Below are 9112 nucleotides of genomic sequence, written 5' to 3' on the forward strand. Positions count from 1 at the left end.
CCATTGGGCCTACGGGTGAGTACCCCGTGCGTACTCACCCATGGAGACCCGAAGTTCTGGGCCAGTCTGTTTTTATGTCTTTCGCTATTTCTCATATTCTATTTTCCCTTTCTTTATCAATTTCTTGGTCCTCCTTTGCTGAATTTTAAAATCCTCCAAATGCTCAGGCTTACTGCTCTTTTTGGCAACATTATAAGCCTCTTCCTTTGATCTAATATTATCTTTAACTTCTCTTGTAAGCCACAGTTGGACCACTTTTCCTGTGGGGATTTTGTGCCTTAAAGGAATGTGTATTTGTTGTAAATTATGTATTAATTCTTTAAATGCCACCTATTGCTTGTCTACTGTCATACCTTTTAATGTAGTTTCCCAATCTACCTTAGCCAACTCGCCCCTCATACCTATGTAGTTTGCTTTGTTTAGATTTAAGACCCTAGTTTCGGATTTAAGTAAATCACTATTGAACTAAGTATAAAATTCTATCATATTATGATCACTCTTCTCTAAAGGCCCCTTTACTGCCAGGTTATTAATTAACCCTTTCTCATTGCACAATACTAGATCTAAAATAACCTGTTCCACGTTATTACTGCAAATTTGGTTTGCCCAGTGTATATGTATATTAAAGTCCCCCATGATTGCTCTATTACCCTTGTTACATCCTCTAAGTTCCTGTTTTATACGTTGCCCTACATTACAGCTACTGTAAACAACTCCCACCAATGTTTTCTTAGCTCCACCCAAACTGATTCTACTTCTTGATTTTCGGAACCGAGATCCTTTTTCTCCACTGTCTTTAACCCATCCTTTATTATCAGGGCTACCACTCCTCTTCCATTTTGCCTATCTCTTCTAAATGTTAAGTATCCTGGAATATTTAGTTCCCAATCTTGGTCACTTTGCAACCACACCTCCATAATGGCTATCAGATCAAACCTATTCATTTCTATCTGCGCTCTTAATTCATCTATTTTGTTGTGAATGCTTCGTGCAGTCAGATATAGTGCCTTTAGCTTTGTCTTATTAAAAATTTTTTCCTGATGTCACCTTAGTCACTGCTGCCTTATTACCTTTGTTATTCTCTCTGTCCCTTCCTGACCCACTCTGCTTATTTTTACCCAAAACTCTGCTCTGCTCTAGAACTTTGACATTTCTCTTGCTGCTTTTAAATTTACTCTTTCCTGAATCCTCCCATTAGTTTAAAGCCCTGTCTACTGCCCCAGTTATTTGATTCGCCAGGATACTGGTTCCAGCCCGGTTTAAGTGGAGCCCGTCCTAACGGAACAACTCCCTCTTTCCCCAGTACTGGTGCCAGTGCCCCATGAAGCAATACCCCTGCCTCCCACACAACTCTTTGAGCCATGCATTTAACCTTCTTATCTGCTTATCCCTATGCCAATTGGCTCGTGGCTCAGGTAACAATCCAGAGATTATTACCTTTGAGGTTCTGCATTTTAATTTGGACGCCAACTCCTCAAACTCTCTCAGCAGGATCTCATTCCTAGTTCTACCTATGTCATTGGTTCCTACATGGACCACGACAACTGGATCCTTCCCTTCCCACTCCAAGTTCTTCTCCAGTTGCGAGGAGATGTCTTTAACCCTGGCACTGGGCAGGCAACACTAGCTTCGGAACACTCGATCGCAACTGCAGATTATATTTTCTAGCCCTCTGACTATACTGTCCCCTACCACAACTACATTCCCTTTTGCTCCCCCCATTTGAATGGCCTCCTGCACCACGGTGCCATGGTTAGATTGCTCATCCATCCATCCTGCAGGCTTTTCTCTCATCCACACGGGCAGCAAGAACCTCATACTTGTTGGATAAGGACAAATGCCGAGGCTCCTCCAGCACTGCACCTGGGGTCCCCTTACCTGCCTGAGTTGCAGCCACACCCTCCTGTCCCTGACCACTAACCAGACCTGTATCATTACCTAACCTAAGGGGTATGACTGTCTCCTGGATCAAAGTGTCCAGGTAACTCTCCCCCCGCCTGATGCCCTGCAATGTCTGCACCTCAGACTCCAGCTCAAAATCTCTGCTCTGAAGTTCCTCAAGATGCAGGCACTTACTGCAAATGTGTTTGTCCGGGCTCGCAATGCTCTCCACAAACTTCCACATGCTGCAGTTGCAGCACACCACCTGCACTGCCACCCCTATATGACCTTGTTCTAGTTAATTCAATGTAATTAAATTTGTATTTAAGTAACTTAGTTTACAGTTTTGTTTCTTGACTACTTACTTGATCTAGATTAACATATGGGTAATGAAATTAAATATCTACCTATAACACAAAGCACTACAAATACAAAAAGCAGCAACTCTTCTCTGAATTCCCAAATAAAACATTCTGTTTAAGTGTACTCCCTTGAATGCCGCTCTGTGCACTGCAGAGCTGTTTACTTCTATACTTTAGGAACCTCACCCAATTTACAAGTTTTGACTTGGCTCCCCTGCTCCCTGTGATTAGCACCTATTCAAGACATAAGAACATAAGAAATAGGAGCAGGAGTAGGCCAATCGGCCCCTCGAGCCTGCTCCACCATTCAATAAGATCATGGCTGATCTGATCCTAGCCTCAAATCTTCTATCACTCTCCATCCCACCCGAACCCATGTGATCTCCCGGGAGAGGCAAAAAAACAGATAAAAAACCCAATGGCCAATTTGGGAGAAAAAATCTGGGAAATTCCTCTCCGACCCATCTAGGCGATCGAAACTCTTCCAGGAGATCACTCTGTCCCTATATTTTCTACAGTACTTACCTTCTGTAAAGGCGATCTCCACCCCAGCCAGGAACAGGAATAAAACCATCTCCTGAAATCTAACACAGAATTAGAACACAAGTAGGAGCAGAACCAGGCTACACGGCCCCTGGGCCCGCTCCACTACCCACAGGGCCATGACCATTCCAAACCTAGACTCATGTCCAATTTCCTGCCCACTCCCCGTAACCCTTAATTCCCTTTACTTCTAGGAAATTATAAATTTATTTAATGATGTAGCTTCCACAGCTTTCTGGGGCAGCAAATTCCACAAACCTACCACCCTCTGAGTGAAGAAGTTTCTCCTCATCTCAGTTTTGAAAGAGCAGCCCCTTATTTTAAGATTATGCCCCCTAGTTCTAGTTTCACCCATCATTGGGAACATCCTCACCGCATCCACCCAATCAAGCCCCTTCACAATCTTATATGTTTCAATAAGATCGCCTCTCATTCTTCTGAACTCCAATGAGTAGAGTCCCAATCTATCCAACCTCTCTTCATATGACCACCCCCTCATCCCCGGGATTAACCGAGTGAACCTTCTTTGTACTGACTCGAGAGCAAGTATGTCTTTTCTTAAGTATGGACACCAAAACTGTATGCAGTATTCCAGGTGCGGTCTCACCAATACCTTGTGCAACTGCAGCAATACCTCCCTGTTTTTATATTCTATCCCCCTAGCAATAAAAGCCAACATCCCATTGGCCTTCTTGATCACTTGCTGCACCTGCATACTAACTTTTTGAGTTTCGTGCACCAGGACCCCCAGATCCCTTTGTACTACAGTACTTTCCAGTTTCTTGCCATTAAGATAATAACTTGCTTTATGATTTTTCCTGCCAAAGTGCATAACCTCACACTTTCCAGTATTGTATTCCATCTGCCAAATCTCTGCCCACTTACTTAGCCTGTCTATGTCACTGCAGGTTTTTTATGTCCTCCTCACTCACTACTTTCCCTCCCATCTTTGTATCATCTGCAAACTTTGATATGTTACACTCGGTCCCCTCCTCCAAATCGTTAATATAGATTGTAAAGAGTTGGGGGCCCAGCACTGACCCCTGCGGAACACCGCTAGTTACTGATTGCCAGTCTGAGAATGAACCATTTATCCCAACTCTCTGCTTTCTGCTAGAGAGCCAATCCTCCACCCACGCCAGAATATTACCCGCAATCCCGTGATTTTTTATCTTGAGCAATAATCTTTTGTGTGGCACCTTGTCAAATGCCTTTTGGAAGTCTAAATACACTACGTCCACTGGTTCTCCTTTATCCACCCTGTATGTTACTTCCTCAAAGAACTCAAGCAAATTTGTCAAACATGACTTCCCCTTCATGAAACCATGCTGAGTTTGTCCTATTAAATTATGTTTATCCAAATGTCCCGTTACTGTCTCCTTAATAATGGACTCTAACATTTTACCAACCACAGATGTTAGGCTAACAGGTCTATAGTTTCCAGCCTTCTGCCTACTACCCTTTTTAAATAAGGGTGTTACATTAGCAGTTTTCCAATCTGCCGGGACCTTTGCTGAGTCCAGGGAGTTTTGGAAAATTATTACCAATGCATCCACAATCCCTACTGCCACTTCCCTCAAGACCTTAGGATGTAAGCCATCAGGTCTAGGGGATTTATCCGGCTTGAGTCCCATTATTTTACCAAGTACCACTTCCTTCGTGATTTTAATCGTATTTAGCTCCTCTCCCCCTAGAGCCCCCTGTTTGTCCAGTGTTGGGATATTCTTAGTGTCCTCAACCGTAAAGACTGATACAAAATATTTGTTCAGCATTTTTGCCATCTCCATGTTTCCCACCTTTAATTTCCCGGTCACATCCTCTAAGGGACCAACATTTACTTTAGCCACCCTTTTTCTTTTTATATAACTATAGAAACTTTTGCTATCTGTTTTTATATTTTTTGCTAATTTACTTTCATAATCTATCTTCCCTTTCTTAATCAATCTTTTAGTTATTTTTTGCTGTCTTTTAAAGACTTCCCAATCTTCTATCCTCCCACTAGATTTGGCTACCTTATATGCCCTTGTTTTTAGTCAGGTACTATCCTTAATTACTTTACTTAGCCACGGATGGCTATCTTTTTTTTTACACCCTTTTTTCCTCAGTGGAATATATATTTTTTGGAAGTTGTAAAATAACTCCTTAAATGTACACCACTGATCATGTACCGTCTTACCCTTTAATCTATTTTCCCAGTCCACTCTAATCAATTCCGCTCTCATACCTTCATAGTCTCCTTTATTCAAGCTCAGCACACTTGTTTGAGATCCAACCTTCTCACCCTCTACTTGAATATGGAATTCAACCATGTTGTGGTCACTCATTCCAAGGGGATCCTTTACTAGGACATTTTTAATTAATCCTGTCTCATTACACAGGACCAAATCTAAGATTGCTTGCCCCCTGGTCGGTTCTGTATTCACAAAGGAGGACACAAATAACCTCCCAGGAATATCGGCAAACATAGGGACTAATGAGAGGGAGGAGCTGACAGAAATTAGTATCTCTAGGGATATGGTGTTGGGTAAGTTGAGGGGACTGAAGGCCGACAAATCCCCGGGGCCTGATAAACTACATCCTAGGGTACTTAAGGAGGTGGCCCTGGAGATAGCAGATGCTCTAAGGATCATCTTCCGGAACTCCATTGACTCGGGAACAGTACCCGTGGATTGGAGGGTAGCTAATGTTACCCCAATATTTAAAAAGGGGGGTAGAGAGAAAGCAGGGAATTATAGACCAGTAAGCCTTACATCGGTTGTGGGCAAAATGCTAGAGTCCATTATTAAGGATAAAATAGCGGAGCACTTGACAAATGGGGAAAGGATCGGACAGAGTCAACATGGATTTACAAAGGGTAAATCGTGTTTGACTAATCTGCTGGAATTTTTTGAGGAAGTAACTGGTAAAATAGATGGGGGAGAGCCAGTGGATGTGGTGTACCTTGACTTCCAGAAAGCCTTCGATAAGGTTCCACACAAAAGATTATCATGCAAAATTAAGGCTCATGGGATTGGGGGCAAAGTATTAACGTGGATAGAGAACTGGCTGGCGGATAGAAAACAGAGAGTTGGAATAAACGGCTCGTTTTCGGAGTGGCAGGCAGTGACCAGCGGGGTGCCGCAAGGATCTGTCCTGGGACCCCAGCTGTTCACAATATATATAAATGATCTGGATCAGGGAATTGGATGCAATATTTCCAAATTCGCTGATGACACTAAACTAGGAGGAGGGGTGGGCTCTGATGAGGATGTCAGGAGGCTACAGTGCGATTTGGACAGGTTGGGGGAATGGGCAGATACGTGGCAGATGCACTATAATGTGGATAAATGCGAGGTTATCCACTTTGGGGGTAAAAACAGGAGGGTAGATTATTATCTAAATGGCAATAGATTGGGAGATGGGGAAGTGCAGAGGGACCTGGGTGTTCTTGTGCACCAGTCACTGAAGGAGAGCATGCAGGTGCAACAGGCGATTAAGAAGGCAAATGGTATGTTGGCCTTCATATCAAGGGGGTTCGAGTATAGGAATAGGGATACCTTGCTACAGCTGTACAGGGTGCTGGTGAGACCGCATCTGGAGTATTGTGTACAGTTTTGGTCGCCCCATCTGCGGAAGGATGTTCTTGCCATGGAAAGAGTGCAGCGGCGATTCACCAGGCTGATACCTGGAATGGCGGGAATGACCTACGAGGAGAGATTGAATAGTTTGGGCTTGTACTCACTGGAGTTTAGAAGATTGAGAGGGGATCTCATCGAAACATATAAAATTATGGCAGGCCTGGACAGGCTGAATTCAGAGAGAATGTTTCCAATGGCAGGGGAGCACAGAACCAGGGGCCACAGTCTAAAAATAGCGGGCAAATCATTTAAAACAGAGATGAGGAAGAATTTCTTCACTCAAAGAGTGGTGAGCCTGTGGAATTCCCTGCCACAGAGGGCTGTGAAGGCTAATTCAATAAATATTTTCAAGAGAGAATTGGATATATTTCTGAAGGCTAAGGGGATTAAGGGTTACGGAGAAAAGGCGGGGACGGGGTACTGAACTGGTAAGATCAGCTAAGATCTCAGATGAAGATCAGCCATGATCTCATTGAATGGCGGAGCAGGCTCGAAGGGCCGAATGGCCTACTCCTGTTCCTATCTCTATGTTTCTATGTTTTCTATGTTCAGTTACATACTGCTCAAGAAACCCATCCCTAATACACTCAATGAACTCATCCTCAAGGCTGCTCTGCCCAATTTGATTTGTCCAGTTAATATGATAGTTAAAATCCCCCATAATTATAGCTGTTCCCTTATTACAAGCCTCAACTATTTCCTGATTAATACTCCGTCCAACAGAGTTGCAACTGTTCGGAGGCCTATAGACTACGCCCACTCGTGTTTTTTTCCCCTTATTATTCCTTATCTTTACCCAAACTGTTTCACTATCCTGCTCCTTTGACCCAATATCATTTCTCTGTATGAAAGTGATTCCTTCCTTTCTTAACATAGCCACCCCACCTCCCCTCCCTTCCTGCCTGTCCTTCCTGACTGTTAAATAACCTGGTATGTTTAATTCCCAGTCATGGTCACCCTGCAGCCGTGTTTCTGTAATGGCCACAAGATCATACCCATATGTAGTTATTTGTGCCATTAACTCATTCATTTTGTTACGAATGCTACATGCATTCAGATAAAGAACTTTCAAATATGTTTTGTGACACTTAGTTCCTGTTTTTTCCCCTTTTACTACTTTACCTTTTACTCCATACCTTCTGTCCCTTCCTGACACGTTCTGTTTTTTAATTTCCCCACTGCTACCTATGTCTATGACCTTCTCCGTTGTCATTTCTGTTATTTGCTCTCTGGAAACCTCCCCCCAACTAATTAATTTAAAGCCATCTCTACAGCCCTAGTTATATGATTCGCCAGGACTCTAGTCCCAGCACTGGCCAGGTGGAGTCCGCCCCAACGGAACAGCTCCCTCCTGTCCCAGTACTGGTGCCAGTGTCCCAAGAAGCAAAAGCCATTTCTCCCACACCAGTCTTTGAGCCACGCATTTAACTCTTTAATTTTATTTATCCTAGCCAAATTCGCTCGTGGCTCAGGTAATAATCCAGAGATTATTACCCTTGAGGTTCTGTTTTTTAATTTGACCCCTAGCTGCTCATACTCCTTTAACAGAACCTTCTTCCTTGTCCTATCTACGTTGTTTGTACCAACATGGACCACGACAACTGGATCCTCCCCCTCCCACTCAAAGTTTCTTTCCAGCCCAGAAGAGATGTCCTTAACCCTGGCATCAGGCAGGCAACACAGCCTTCGGGACTCCCGCTCTTGACTGCAGAGATCCCTATCTATCCCCCTAATGATACTATCCCCTACCACTACAACATTTCTTTTTACTCCCTCCACTTGAATGGCCCCCTGTACCATGGTGCTGTGGTCAGTTTGCTCATCCTCCCTGCAGTCCCCGCTCCTGCCCTCACAGGGAGTAAGAACCTCGATCCTGCTTGACAAGAGCAAGGGCTGCGGCTCCTTCAACACTACATCCTGGATCCCTGTACCTTCCTCACTCGTAGTCACACCGTCCTGTCCCTGACCACGGACTACATCTGCAGTAATTAATTAATTAATTTCATAGGTGTGACCACCTCCTGAAACATAGAGTTCATAGAGACAAACATTTACAGCTGACTGACTGCTAACTACCGTTTTTAAAGTTCTAGGTTTAAATCAAAATGTTAAAGTGAATTTCACTTTTTACAGCTTCGACTTACCAATACTGACTAGAAATTCCCCCTCTTTCCAAATAAAACACTCTGCTTAAGTGCACGCCGTTTAATGCTGCTCTGTGCTTTGCAGAACTGTTTACTTTTATTGGGTAGGCTGGGGCCAAGGCAGGCGGTAAAATGCCCTGACCTCGGCAACATGGAACCCAATCAATTTAACTTCAGGGCCTCATCTGCATTCCCCCAGTCAGTAACTCACCCGAAACCAGTGGGAAGCAGCAGATGCCTGGTGGGTGAGAGTGGCATGTTGAGCGGCAGGAGACTGCTTGTGGGGACCAAAGATACAATGCTTCTATCTCAATGTTTAATAATGTCTACCGGTTCTTTCCCTACATTATTTGAAGAAAAACTAGATAACATTTCAAAAGCATTTTCTTCAGGTTCAGTTTATCTTGAATATGTGTGAGTGAGTGAGAGAAATACCAGTCTCTACTGATTATACACCTGTTGCTGTTATTTTTGCTTTTAAAATTATTAATACTTTATAAACTTTAGAAGACATATTAAGCTGATTGAGGGTACGTGTCTTTTCTCATCCTAATTTCAATTTCAA

The sequence above is a fragment of the Somniosus microcephalus genome, chromosome 1 (assembly GCF_052327205.1).
Source record: "Somniosus microcephalus isolate GS21.2 chromosome 1, FLI_Smic_1.0, whole genome shotgun sequence".
Classification (NCBI taxonomy): domain Eukaryota; kingdom Metazoa; phylum Chordata; class Chondrichthyes; order Squaliformes; family Somniosidae; genus Somniosus; species Somniosus microcephalus.